This window comes from Lolium rigidum, chromosome 2 (genome assembly GCF_022539505.1).
Source record: "Lolium rigidum isolate FL_2022 chromosome 2, APGP_CSIRO_Lrig_0.1, whole genome shotgun sequence".
NCBI lineage: Eukaryota > Viridiplantae > Streptophyta > Magnoliopsida > Poales > Poaceae > Lolium > Lolium rigidum.
Genome location: NC_061509.1, coordinates 27,193,146 through 27,207,586, shown reverse-complemented (window position 1 = coordinate 27,207,586; position 14,441 = coordinate 27,193,146). Strand labels below are relative to the sequence as shown.

Genomic DNA, 14,441 nt, shown 5'->3' with positions numbered 1-14,441 from the left:
AAATCCACATAGCTACCACACTACGAGTACGAGCTCATATACAGTCCGGTGACTCGTTTTCCTTGCCTATGTTCTTTTGCTAGATCAATTAATTTGTTGGCTACCATATAATCGATCACTGCACTTTTTGGCTGTTGCTTCTAGTTAACAACCAAAACTGCCAGGCAAAGTCATTTTTGCTTCAGCTAGCAACATCACTTGAAGGCAATAATCATCATTACAACAAGAATACTATTTGGCATCACTTTATTTCTAAAGATTATACACAAGATGGTATTCAATTCCTAAAGTTGTATGGCTACAAATACAAGGAAAAATACATATAGTAGGATCATATGGAAGCCACCACAACTCTCAAGCACACCGACCAGAAAAGACACTGATTTTGTACACAAGTTGATCTTTGTTTCTAGGTACACAAGGTGCACTAAAGTACACTGATTTTATCTCACTTCTCAAGCAGATGAACATCAGCCAAGGGTCCTCACACATATCAACAAATATGATGGCTCCTCCCTAGTCTGCTCGCAACTCAGCACCGACAACTCCTACAGCTCACTAGATGTAGGTGGACATGTATTCTCCAGCTCACCAGACTTTCTTGCTATGTGTGGCGTGCTGATGGATGCAACCTACAAGAAACCACACATGATAATTAAACACCATTCGTCGGACCAAGATTATCGATCGATGCGCAATCCTGTAACACGAATCAGTGACGTGGAGGTGCCCATCATGAGCCGCAATTATCGGGCGCGCATGGCAAGCAGAGATTGATTCTCGATCGCAGCAGTAATTGCTCACAGATTTTCCTTTTTCCCTAACGAGTAATCCTTCTGCACATCCCTGTAATGATTATCTCGCGGTAATTGCCAATTGATTTGTTTCCTAATAACTGCTTCTGCATGGTAATCACGTCCCCGTGTTGATTATCTCGCGGTAATTGCTGATTGATTTGTTTCCTAATAATTGCTTTTGCATAATAATCACATCCCTGTGTTGATTATCCTGCGGTAATTACCGATTGATTTGTTTCCTAATAACTGCTTCTGCATGCTAATCACGTCCTCGTGTTGTGCGGAAGTCACCAGTCGGTCAGCTGCGATAGATGTTAGCTAAAGCGCCCACGCTTGGATACATTCAACGTTCCGTGTATCCAAATGCGTCCAGAGTATGAATTTGCCTCAGGGTTCCAACATGCTCAGCTCGGTGTGCGTGCGACTTCTAGCCATCAAATCCATGTATCTACCACACTACGAGTACAAGCTCATATACATGCGACTCGTTTTCCTTAGCTATGTTCTTTTGTGTGATTGGTTAATCGATTTGTTGGCTACCATATGATCGATCAGTGCACTTTTTGGTTGTTGCTTCTAGTTAACAATCAAACATGCCAGGGAAAGACAAATGTAATCCTTTTTTGCTTCAGCTAGCAACATTACTTGAAGGGAATAATCATCATTACAGCAAGAATCCCATTTGGCATCACTTTATTTCTAAAGATTATACAAAAGTTGGTATTCAATTCCTAAAGTTGTGTGGGTACAAATACAAGGAAAAATACATATAGTGGGATCAATTGGCAGCCACCAGAACTCTCAAGCACACCGACCAGAAAGGACACTGAGTTTGTACACAAGTTGATCTTCGTTTCTAGGTGCACTAAAGTACACTGATTTTATCTCACCATCCACCAGGTCCTCACACACATATCAACAAATATGATGGATCCTCCCTATTCCGCTCGCAGCTCGCCACCGACAACCCCTACAGCTCACTAGATGTAGTAGGACATGTATTCTCTAGCTTGCCAGCAGCTGGACTTTCTTGCTATGTGTGGTGTGCTGATGGATGCGACCTACAAGAAACCACACATCATAATTAAACTCCATTCGTCGGACCATGATTATCAACGCAAATGTGGAAAGTGTTTCAGCGGGCAAATAATTTCACATGGATGAAACAAATAATTTAACTCATCAGCTACAGAAAACTTTGATCTTACTACCAAATGCACTTGCATCAACGAGAACACAAGAAACTCTATGTCTTGAAGGTTCGGCAAAATGCAAGACAGGAAATAAAATGAATAATGGGAGGGGCCATCCAAAGAGGTTCATTTGTTGTGTAAAACGCATCATGCATGATTCTACACAAACAATAACTAGAAAGCCAGGTGGAATCAAACCTAAGCCATAGTTACTGAAAATAAAGACCTCACGAGTTTGAGCAATTTCCATAGAGAGAGACAAAGGATGAAATAGTTGCTATAAGATCTAGTCCCAACAAAAATACACAAGACCACTTACTGAGCAAGAAAGTAATATAATATTTTGGCTGCCAAAATAAACTGTAACAAACCATACTAGTAATCTAAAATATAATCAATTATCTAAACCTCCAATCAAAAAGCAATAAAATGAGAAACCTTCTCTGCTATCAATAAAAATAGAAACAGAAATTAAGGCATACTTAGCAGAACAAGAAGGAAGCTATCTCTACAATGGTTGCTATCATTCAGTTCTCACCTCTTCTTCAATGCATGGCAACAGCCAACAGCTTACCTCGCGCTTTCATGGATAAAGGATTAAGGTTCCCCCTCCCGCATCCCAAACTGCATGGAAAACCACACCGATAACTACACGGACGCATAACAAGATAAAGCAGATGAGTGGCTCCACCTTGCGCATCTTGGTTATTTCATGCTTGCCTCTGCCTGCCAGAAATAAGAAGGATGACTCATCTAATCTGATTTGAAAGTTTGGTGTGTGCTGGGATGAGCAGCAATACCCAGACCCGTCATCACAGCTAGACTAGCTTCACTTTGTTCGTGGTTACTCTGTACATCATAAATTTATAGTGAAAGTCAGTCACTACAAAGAAATATCCGAGCTCAAAACATAGCAGCTATTGCACCAGAGATGTAGTAGGGCACACCACATTATGGTTTACCCCCAAAACTACAGCAGTATGTTTTACATTTAGTCATCAATTCTGCAAGCTAACAAAAGTGCACGCGTATAAACAATACTAAGTATGACAGTTCCTGTTGCAAAACTCTTACCAAGCAGTTCTCATGTACTGCAAGATAAATAAGGTTCCTAAGTCCCATCAATAGCTTCAGGAACATGACATTGTTGTTTGAGACGAACTATTGATATATGTTTTATAAACGAAAAAAGAAAACATAACTCCAAATTACCAGAAGTAGAAGCTAAACAGTTCCGCTAAACACACTTCCACTTCTAACCATGCAATACAAAGAATTGCCATCTTTGTTTAAGAGAAGCTACAACCATAAGAGGACCCAAACATTGGGTGCATCTAGTTATGTATGCACACATAGCACTAGCTAGGTACTACCAATCATATAAGTCTTCTCGCCTCAATATTCTTTGCCTCATTTAGAGAGAAAACAACCGAGTAAACAAGCTCTACTTCAAAGTAAAAAACTGATGGCTCCCAAAGAAACCAAAGTTTCCAACATGTATTCCTATCCAGCTTTACCAAGCTGTTTTATCACCTCAGCTCCCCTATTGCTCCCATAGATTGGATATACTCCCACGTTTGGGACTACGACATGGACATGCCAAGAGAATCGCTCAAAACCTTTGGCACCAACAAGATGTGATGCAAACTAACAGGGCAAATGAAACACAGGTTTACATATGGATGGTAAATACACAAAATTCCTCTATGGAAGATACTCCATTGTCTGTAATATGTCCAACCAATATGCGCAAAAAGGTACTCTATGGAAAGGCTGAAACATAATCTAGAACTTATATTTGGACAGTACATCGAAATTATGGACCAATCAGTTCAGCTTACAAGTCAAAGATCAGCATATACAAGAACTAACTATAGCACTTCGTCTAACTGAAACCATTCACCAAAATTCAGATTGGCAGTTTAATAGAGTACAAGCTAAAGGTAAGGCCAGGTTGTTAGTATAGTACTTGGTCTACTTCAGATTTTAGCATAGCTAACAAATAGTTGTTTATGCCATAGCAAACTCATCACGAAGCAAACAGGCACATGATCACACCCTAATATTCAGAAAATTGCGAAGTCTACAAGAACTCTGCCCGCAGAGCAATTGAAGGATTCAGTGAATCCTCAAATCACTTACAGTGAAGAACTCTAACCAAAATGTGATAAAGGACATCATTCTAGTATAAAACAGCATTTATATAGGAAATTAAATGAGTAGATCACAACTTATTGTCAGAATCACATAATAAAATGGTGGCAAAGCGCACATTCCAGCCAAAACAGAATAAAAGAAGAAGAATTCTGTCAGAACCACAATCACAAGTAGCAGAAAACTTACACATAATAAGTTTAGATTCAGGTACATCACAATCTGGAAGAAATGAAGATCTTGCAACTTGCAGCAAAACGTGTCAGAAGAAATAAATGAAACTTGTACCTATAAACATATATCAAGGATAGTTCTGGTGCACAATATTGCTACTGTATTAGCAGAAAAAGAGGGGCCATCCAAAGAGGTTCATTTGTTGTGTAAAACGCATCATGGCATGATTCAACACAAACAATAACTAGAAAGCCATGTGGAATCAAACCTAAGCCAAGTTACTGGCAATGAAGACCTCACGAGTTTCAACAATTGCCAGAGAGAGAGACAACGGATGAAATCAAACCTAAGTCATAGTTAATGGAACCTATAAGATCTAGTCCAAAGAAAAAAATACAAGACAATTAATGAGCAAGAAAGTGATAATTTTTTTGGCTGAAATAAACAGTAACAAACTAGTCAAGTAATCTAAAACACAATTCAAGTATCTAAACCTCCAAACAAAAAGCATAGAAATGAGAAACCATCTCTGCTATCAACAAAAATAGAAATAGAAATCAAGGGATAGTTAGCAGAACAAGAAGGAAGCTATCTCTGAAAATGGCTGCTCTGTCATTCACTTCTCACCTCTTCTTCAATGCATTGGTGGCAACAGCCTGCAGCTTACCTCATGCTTTCATGGACAAAGAATGAAGGTGCCCCCTCCCATATCCCAAAATGCAGGGAAAACCACACTGATAACTGCACATGTGTAACAAGATCAAGCAGATGAGTGACTCCACCTTGCAGTTCTTGGTTCTTTCATGCTTTCCCCTGCCAGCCAGAAATAAGAACGACGAATCATCTAACGTGATTTGAAAGTTTGGTGTGTGCTGGGAGGAGAAGCAATGTCCAGACCGCTTACCACAGTCGTGCTAGCTTCACCTAGTTGGTGGTGAGTTTTTACATCATAAATTCACAGTGAAAGTCAGTCAACACAAAGAAATATTAGAGCTCAAAAAACAGCAGCTATTGCCTCAAGGCTATAGTAGGGGCACAACACAACATCGTTAATTTACCACCGAAAAACTATAGTAATAGTATGTTTTGCATATAGTCAACAATTCTGCAAGCTAAAAAGAGTGCACACATATAAACAATACTAACTACGACAGTTCCCGCTGTAAAACTCTATATTCAATGCATATCACTCTATGGAAAGGTACTCCGTTGTCTGCAATCTATCGAACCAATATGCGCAAAAAGGTACTCTATGGAAAGGCTCAAACATAATCTACAACTTATCTTTGGACAGCACCTCGAAATTATGGACCAATCAGTCCAGGTTACAAGTCAAAGATCATATACAAGAACCAACGAGAGCACGTCGTCTAACTGAACCTATTCACCAAATTTCTGATTGGCAGGACAACTACAAAGGACAAGCTAAAGGTCAGGCCAGTTTAATAGTCTACTGCTTGCTCTACTTCAGTTTCTAGCATAGCTAAGAAACAGTTGTTTACGCCATAGCAAATTCATCACAAAAAACTCTGCCAACATAGTGATTGATGGATTAAGAGAATCCTCTAGTCACTTACAGTTAAGAAATCCTTGATTGAATACTATGTCTAATGAAGCCACCAAGGCCATCCTTATTTTCAGACACTAGAAAATAACAGTACAAAAAGGGGCAACATTAAAACACTATGACAAACATTAAGTCAGAAATCGCAGAGCTAAACTATGAACAATAAAGAGCTGATACTGACACCTTCAAAAGCACACAGTGGCAGTAGCAACTACACCTAACATGTGGAATGGATGCATAAGAATGTTGTGCTCTGCCTGGAATACAATCATAAAGTTGAAAGTACCAGATATTCCTAAAGGCATACCATCAGAGAAGCTTCCTTGACCAATAGGGTAAATCAAGAAAACAGCAGTAGCAGCCGCAACAGGAGATGAGTATGCAACAGCAATCCAAGGACGCATACCCCAATAAACTAATTCAATACCCAACAAAAGCCTAATGAGATGGCACACCTAGCCATCTAGGTGTCAACTGCATAATACCAATAAATAAGTTGGTATGATACTTGCTTCTCATATCTCACTGGGACAAAAACAATGCCCAAGATGGTGATATCAGAGATACTTAAGCCAGAAGAAGGGAAGCAATATAATGTTGTGCTCACATTTCACAATCCCAGGAGAGGAAGAGTTAATTTCTCCTTGACGATCTGCAACCACATAAATCAATAACAGTTTGATTACACAACTACAAATGCATGTAGCAAAGCAGAATATCGAGTATTTGGTAGGAAAAAAATCAACCTTCGGTTGGTCGCGGTGCTCCTTGGACTCCTCACCAGCCGCTTCAGCCAGGGCGACCACTAAGCTGCCCACGTGCACGTTAATGTAGCTCGCATGGGACTTCCTAGGTGGCAGGTGCAAGCTCCTTCTCGAGCCGATGAGATGGACCACCTCCTAGCGGCACCAAGGCTGTGCAAGAAGCAACGCAGGCCTCCACCAATTTGCCGCACCCATCCACTACTCTGGCTTCTCAAGAAAAATTCGAGAGCAATTAGCACAAGCTAACATGTAATAAAATTAACTAGCTAGTAGAGTTAGTTCCCGCCATGCTAAACTTTGTAACAAAACAAAATTAAGAAAATGGCTATTAACAGTACATGATCTTTTTTCAACAACAGCAAAACGAGTTTGATAACACAACATTAATCATTTCACAAGTTTTGACTTAGGGAAGAACAAAAGTGAACTGATTATCAAACACGCCAATTCAGTTACCTATAAGTACATATAAATAGCGTTAAATTAATCAGCTACCCACTCAACTAGTACTGGCAGATTAGCCAATCACAAGGTGCCTAACAACAAGTATTTAGCCTAAGCTGCCACCTTTCCTATGTGTGTAAACAATAAGTAGCAGTGCATATTGACTTGCACACATATGCACAAATAAAACTCAAAATGGATCCCACGAAGATGAATCTAATGGTACATCAGAACAAGCATAAAGGAAGGTTTGAATGAACCATTCACCATTTTCCGCTTCAAAAGAAGTAAAATGTAAGGAAGCTAGATGTATAAAACTATAATGATTGAGGAACAAAATTGTAACTTCCACCTAACTAGCCTAGTCCCCACTTGTCCAAAGTCCATAATATACATGTAGCTCAAAAACTTATAAAAGAAAACCAGATAATTAAATCGGAAAGCTGCGGACCGATGCTTTGGCAAAAGAAAGCCAAGCACAATCGGACAATACATCATCGTTGAATAGGCATGCTCCAGGCAAAACAGCAACAAGCAGCCATTCGTGGTTTACAACAACTAAAAAAAGAACTTGAAGAATAGGCAGCAATCGATAAAGAAATCCCTAGTTCATCATACAAACACTAACACGACAACCACCAAATTCTAACCAACATTATGTACTGTCTACAACACAAGTGCACCACAAAAATGCATCCACTGAAAATACCAACATGTATTAGCAGGACACGTAACTACTAGATCCATTGCTATAAATAACCCGAGATGACAAACATGAATATACAAAGATCAAACCCGAAATAGAGAATCAGAATGACAACAACATAAAAGCACTCACTAGTAAGAAGATCAACCACAATGAGAATGCATCCAGTAAGAATGTCAAGATGAACCAATAAATTCCACAGTTCATTCATGACAACACACTACTCGTAGGTGGCCAGTCACCGCGCGCAACTCACAAACCAGTAAGAAGCGTGCCGAATGCCGGCCAGTCAGTGCACGCAACTACTATAGTGTGCAGGCCGACAAACTACTCCCATGTGGCCATGTGCCCTGCAGTGTAAACTACACCATCAACAACACCAGCTCCAACTCTACATGCTCCGGCTCTCTACTGTGCAATACCAAATAAGGTCCTATGTAATACCAGCAAATGAAAATATTCCAAGTAATTTAGTGAGTAAAATTGCTCCGATATAATGTCGCATCAGCTAGCATTCCAAGTACTCAATCCGTCCCTAAAAAAACCTGCTCAACTTTGCCTAGATACGGAGGTATATACACATATTTTAGTCATAGATACATCGACATAACTAGAAAAAAGTGAGCAACTTTTTTTGGACGGAGTATAAGATCGGACAACACATGTACAAAAAGCACTCAATTTACAAGAATCTAAGATTTGGATAAGGGGGACTTAGTTTCTTTGTTGACACTTAATGATAATTTTAGCAGAAGTCTGTGACCATATACATGACCTGGTGTTACCAGCAAAAACACAAAAAACCTCTCATTGGAGACAGTATGGTAGCAACAGTTACATGATTTCATTCCCAGAATACCAAAAAGTAGATTGATTGTACAAAATTCTTACCCATGGTTTTCTAGATACCAGGAAATAAATATTAACTGACGAAGATTCTCCCCTGCAGACTAGATGTTGCAAACAGTAACCAGAAAGGAGACATACATGTACATCCTTTGCATGACTGCAACTACTAATTTATATGACAACGAACATAAAATGAACATGCCTAGTATGCGCGATCAACAAATATTAATGTAGAGGTCCCTAACCTTCATGTCGTGTCACCACTACCAGATCCATCAGGAATTGGGAATAGAGGACGTATTATAGTTTGAAAGGATATCAAAAGCATCAATGAAAGAGCACCAACAGTATCTTCAGTCAAATCTCTATGCTATCAAGACCAGGTTTTTATTATCAGCGGAGAAAATAAAAGCAATAGCCACATGCGTGTCAGCATGAGAGAAACCCGAACATTGTGTTGGTATGCATAGAGAATCATGATATCTCGAAAGCGTACGAGGAAGATAAACCAATACATAAATATGTTTGTTGGAAGAAAGCGAGAGTAATCAAGGCAGACGATATCAATTTCTAACTCTTGCTAATTATGCCGCAACTGCTAAACAGAGTTGAGTTGTGCATCCAGCTTACAGAGGACTCAATGCACCCATGTTGACTGTAATGGAGGGCTAATGTTGAGGAGCAAGGCGAAACTAAACAACATCTGCATCGGACAATATAAAATAGCAGCAATCGATTCTAGCGCACGTAAAGAGGGATTGGGTGAGGCGATACCTTTGAATGCCCATGTAATGTCAACGTCGAGGTCACCCCTGTGGTCCTTGGAGGGCGAGCAGCTTGACCTCCTGCAAATTAGGAAAATTTTAGACAAGATGGAAACTCAAAGAAGGAAATTATTGTTATTATGACTGGTGGAAACGCAAACACATAATAATTTTATTAAGATATGGCCTAAAAAAAGAATCACAATTGCTAACCAGAACTAAAACCATATAATGGGCTGTACAAGCACGTTAAGTTCAAGGTTGACATACACATTCAAGGAAATGAAATGAAATAAAAAAATTCAGCACAATATAAAAATTGTTGGCTCCAGCATAAAATGACACCCAAACATTCGCGCTGGCATCAATGAAGCATAATAACCAAATTGTCATACAAATTAATCAAGATAGAAACAAGTTCATGTTTCACCACTAAAAAAGGAACTCAAACTAGCAGGCCCACTCCAGAGATGAAAAAAATATTTATAAGACAAGAAATCTCGAACTTGAAATTAAATGAGCCATCTACAGACCAATTCTTCGGCAAAAAGAAAGCACCTAAACAGTGCCTCATTGCTCCAGGCCAAACACGACAGGAACTTGAAGAATAGGCAACAACAAATCAATAAAAGGTCCTAGTTCATAACACAAGCACAAACACGTTGTCAACTCGTCCGTAAATGTTTCCGGAATGTACTAATTAACCAAAAGCAACAGTAAGTAAGAACCGTCCAATACTTATTGAAAGGCAACAATTAGCAATACAAAGCAACCACAAACCATCCTTAGTTCAAAGTCAGAAAAATAAGTTACAAAGCACCCAACAGCCAAAACATCACATTAATAAGTTCTTTCATTTTTCTAACAGAATAAACAGAACAAAAATAGGAGGATAACTCTGCCAATGGAGTTAAGGTTAGTATGAGATGCTCCCCAAATAAAGCATCAACCTACATCGTTGAAGATTCACTTCATAAAGGTGCAGAAACAGAAGACCAATTATGAGCATGTTCTCACAAAGGAAATTTGCAGAGAAACTTGGGGTCACATACTCTAGACAAATTTGTATTTTATCAAAAAAAAAAAAATCGGTGTTATCTTGTGACCTGGATAAACAAAGTAATGAGAAGTAATTTCTCATAAAAGTGCTCGCATTCAGTTCTTTTAGATGTCCCATTCAAGAATTAATCATAGGCTAAACATATAGGATTTTTACCTTCTCCCCGCTCCTTGTGAGGTCTTCACATCTCGATGTCTAGCATTGATCCATGTACGAGGCTGCTCCCTGTGTAACACAACATCCATTGGCAGCACTGAAGGTTAGTATAGAGTAGCTGGTACAGTGACGATATATATTCATTTAGGGATATCATAAGTTTCAGTAATGCAATAAGAAAATTAATCTAATGGATTGATTTTGGTAAACAATGGATTAATTGGCTTTCTAATGCAACAAGTTTCAGCAATGCAACTCATAAAGCGCAAAATTAGTCACATAGTACTACCATTTGTTGACTTCCTATTACCGATATCATTTTCCCTTTGTAAAACATGACTCGAACTTTGCTACCAATTATGGTGGTCTTGCACCTGATGACCTTCACATTCTAGTATTCTGAAATAATTAATCACTTCTTTAACACTAAGCTTATCCAAAATCATAAAAGATTGAAACAGCACAAATCAAATGTGTATCTAGCAAGGTTGAAACATGGACCAGTAATCCCACAAAAGCAGAGCAAGGTGCTATTCAAAAAGCATAACAAGCACTGTATGTAATTGAACAAAAAAAACAACTATGAAATCGACAATTTTTCATTCTAGGAGTGCATGAACACCATTAATTAATGGCAAGATAGAATAGTCAAGATCATGTGAAGTTATAACCACATAATAAAAGATGAAAAAATCATTTGAGGTATCATCATAGGCTCAAGTACTAAGAAATAAGAATCAGGAGCATAACTCCATCGTATTGTTGCAGCTCATTCCTCATCATTTGACCCTCACGGATGTAATCATGCCTAAATAACAGAAGATCTATTTCATACAGATATGGGGATATAAAAATGCACAATATGATTAAAAAGGTTTGTATAATTATAATCTCAGATAATGTTCTAGTAATAAGTAAATATCAAATTATTACGAAAAGGGAACTACTCTCTTTAGCAAAGTAAACTAATCATGTAGACCATGGTTTTAAAAAATATAGATAAGTGCACAAACTGAGCAAACAATGCATACAACCTTCTCCCACTAATTCCCAAGAAAGGTAGATATTTGTCTGTTTACGAAAATAAACCATCAAGTAGCAACCAAGGACTGAAACCGTGTTAGCTTAATGAACCAAGATCATTTTTCAGTTAGATATTTCAATGCATGCAAGGGCATCCCTTGCAAGTGTGTCCATCGTGCAGGGCTAAATTAAATACTCTTGTACATACTATGTATATGCAGCAGCCGTACATTACACTAGTCTGCACAATATCTCGATCGGATTCTCGACCTCGAGTCGCATGGTCTTGGTTTTGTTATACGTGGCGGTATTCACGACAAGGATGTTACCAGGTTGTAATTTGTACTAGACAGAAATACGCGCTTCGCCGCGCCGCCTACATAGCACGATGCAAATTTACGGCTTCTTGGTGTAACACGTCATCAGTGCTTCATCTTAACAGCGCATAGTTGCGGAAACGTGGCCGATGCCTTGTTATTTGAGAGTCGGTTGTGACAAATAAAGAGAACAACGAATTATTAGGTATCATGGTTATTAGAGATCTTACTTCATTTCTAGCATGACATCTATTTAATAAACTTGGTACGGACTGTTTAAACAGAAATTTGCAAGTACTGCAGCCAATAACATTTCATAGATAAGATAACCACTAAAACTCTAACCTCACATGTACAACTGGACGCTAGGTGTTGCGGGACCGCCGCCCCACTTTGACGTCGTTGTCGACACAACTGACAAACCAACAGTCAAGCATCTCCAGCCGCCTCGACGCCTAACTCTCCCTACTTCTCCAGATCGCACTCAACCAACTAAATACAAGAAAAAAGAACCTTCGTAATGAACGATGCCCTATCCTGAAACAAAAATGCAGAGTTGAGGTTGAGGCATTCAGGGACAGGAACTGAAAATGAATAGGAATTCTTAAGCATAAACAATGTAGTATAACATGCTGCTTTGGTAGTAAGAGAAAACATTTTGAGAACCTCTAGCAAACAGATGGAGCATGTCCCAAATTGTAGTGCAGCAGAGCACAAGGGTTTCAAAAACAGATGGAGCATGTCCCGCCCACTAATTAGAAAATTACTGAGCCAAACCCTAGCATCAAATGAACATAGAAAATAAATAATGGAGACATGATAAGCTAATATATATAATATATATCCATGAGTAAGAGAAATAGGATCAGACAATCATCAATAGGTAACAAAAGGTAGCAATCATATCCATAATTTTCACTAATAAAGGCATTAGCTCCCATAGAAACTCAAGTAACCACTAACAGGACCTTGCTAGAAATCAGGCCCTAACCCAGTTTGCAATCAAAGCAGCCACACACACAGGCATGATCAGGACCAAATGCAGTTTTTAATTAGAATGACATGGCCATAGTTGAGAGCATATTAAAGTGCTCACCTGAGACTGACTACAGCCAATCTCAGCACACCGTGTTTGCGCGACAGCAAGCGAGAGAACCTCTGGTATACATCCGCATCTTTGGCGCGGGAGACCAGTGGTGGGCATGTCCGAGGCTAGGGAAGCCTTGACCTCATCTTGGCGCTCATTTGTCGAAATTAATCACCACAAGTGAGCTTTCAGTGCTCATCATCGTTGAAATAACATATCTACTTATCACTCACCACATATTCTCATTTCTCATATTAACGACCATTCAGTTGCATGAATGGTTGTAGTTTAGAACTATTATTGAATGTTGTATAACTCAGCCACTTATTATTCTTTCAGTACTTTTCCGGTGTATAACCCAAAGTTTAAGTTGTTATATAACTAACTCCCTTTCATTTCTGGTTAACAATAGTACAATACTCAAGGACGTGTAAAGTAGTGTAAAGAATTTCAGTACTACAATCCCAGATTGAAACAATAATGAAGAGCAACATAAATTATGTTATTACCTGAACACCAAAATAACTTAAGGGCCATTTGGATGACTAATTTTAAGGCTGAAACTGATGTGCATCAGGTAGTTCTCATGCCCAGCAGAGCAGCTGCATCACTGGATTGCCATATTAAAGAAGAGACAAAATAAACAGCTGTAGTTTTATAATGTTTTCATATAGAGCCTAATAAGCCATGTACAAAATATAGATTACTGTTAGTTCTTTCCATATGTGCATGTGTGCTTGGATGAATATGAGATTAAGACAAGCATGGTTGAATTGGATCTAATTCGCTGGTACTAGTACCAGATTAAGACAAACAATAATGTGTGCTTGGATGAATATGAGATTAAGACAAGCATGATTGAATTGGATTGTATGCACTAGAACTAGTACCAGATTAAGGCAAACAATAATGTGTTCTTGGATGAATATGAGATTAAGACAAGCATGATTGAATTGCATTGAATTCCCTACTACTAGTACCAGATTAAGACAAACAATAATTTACTCATTCATTATATTCGTTTTTAGAGTGAATTACCACGTCCATTTTCATCTTATTTTGGCAGAAAATTGTAGCCATACTCGGCCCCTTAAACGTAGAGCAGTAATTAGACTAGAAGACTGATACTGCTGATCTACTAAAGGCATACCAAGGCAAAATAGACTATGATATGCACCCAGGATTCAGTCCTCAGACGTACCAACACAAGTTCTGAATTTTCTAATTGCAGGTTGCAGTTCAGAGAACAACCAATCCGCAGACCACATCGCTAGTACTAGAAGATAAAAAACTTATACCTCCCTGTAGCTGGAGTCAACGTTGGCAGCAACATCTAGCTGGCAGCCTTGGTGGACAGGTACCTCGGGGCTGAAGGCCAGAGCACCG

The 14,441-nt window shown here is 38.9% G+C and overlaps 1 long non-coding RNA gene and 1 pseudogene across 8 annotated transcripts; both read right to left on the bottom strand.

The window, feature by feature from the left end:
- Positions 1-1,696: 1,696 nt before the first annotated feature.
- On the bottom strand, positions 1,697-13,956 carry LOC124691475. Of its 8 annotated transcripts, XR_006998971.1 has the most exons (7): positions 10,629-13,956; positions 9,423-9,493; positions 6,632-6,856; positions 6,493-6,537; positions 2,682-2,839; positions 2,529-2,614; positions 1,697-1,858 (listed from the first exon to the last, which is right to left on the bottom strand). It is a non-coding gene; the product is annotated as an uncharacterized LOC124691475 (long non-coding RNA). The 8 variants fall into 8 exon arrangements; XR_006998968.1 differs by having other exon boundaries at positions 2,529-2,839; XR_006998966.1 differs by lacking the exon at positions 1,697-1,858 and having other exon boundaries at positions 1,876-2,839.
- Positions 11,330-11,418, bottom strand: LOC124693841 (annotated as a pseudogene).
- Positions 13,957-14,441: the final 485 nt, after the last annotated feature.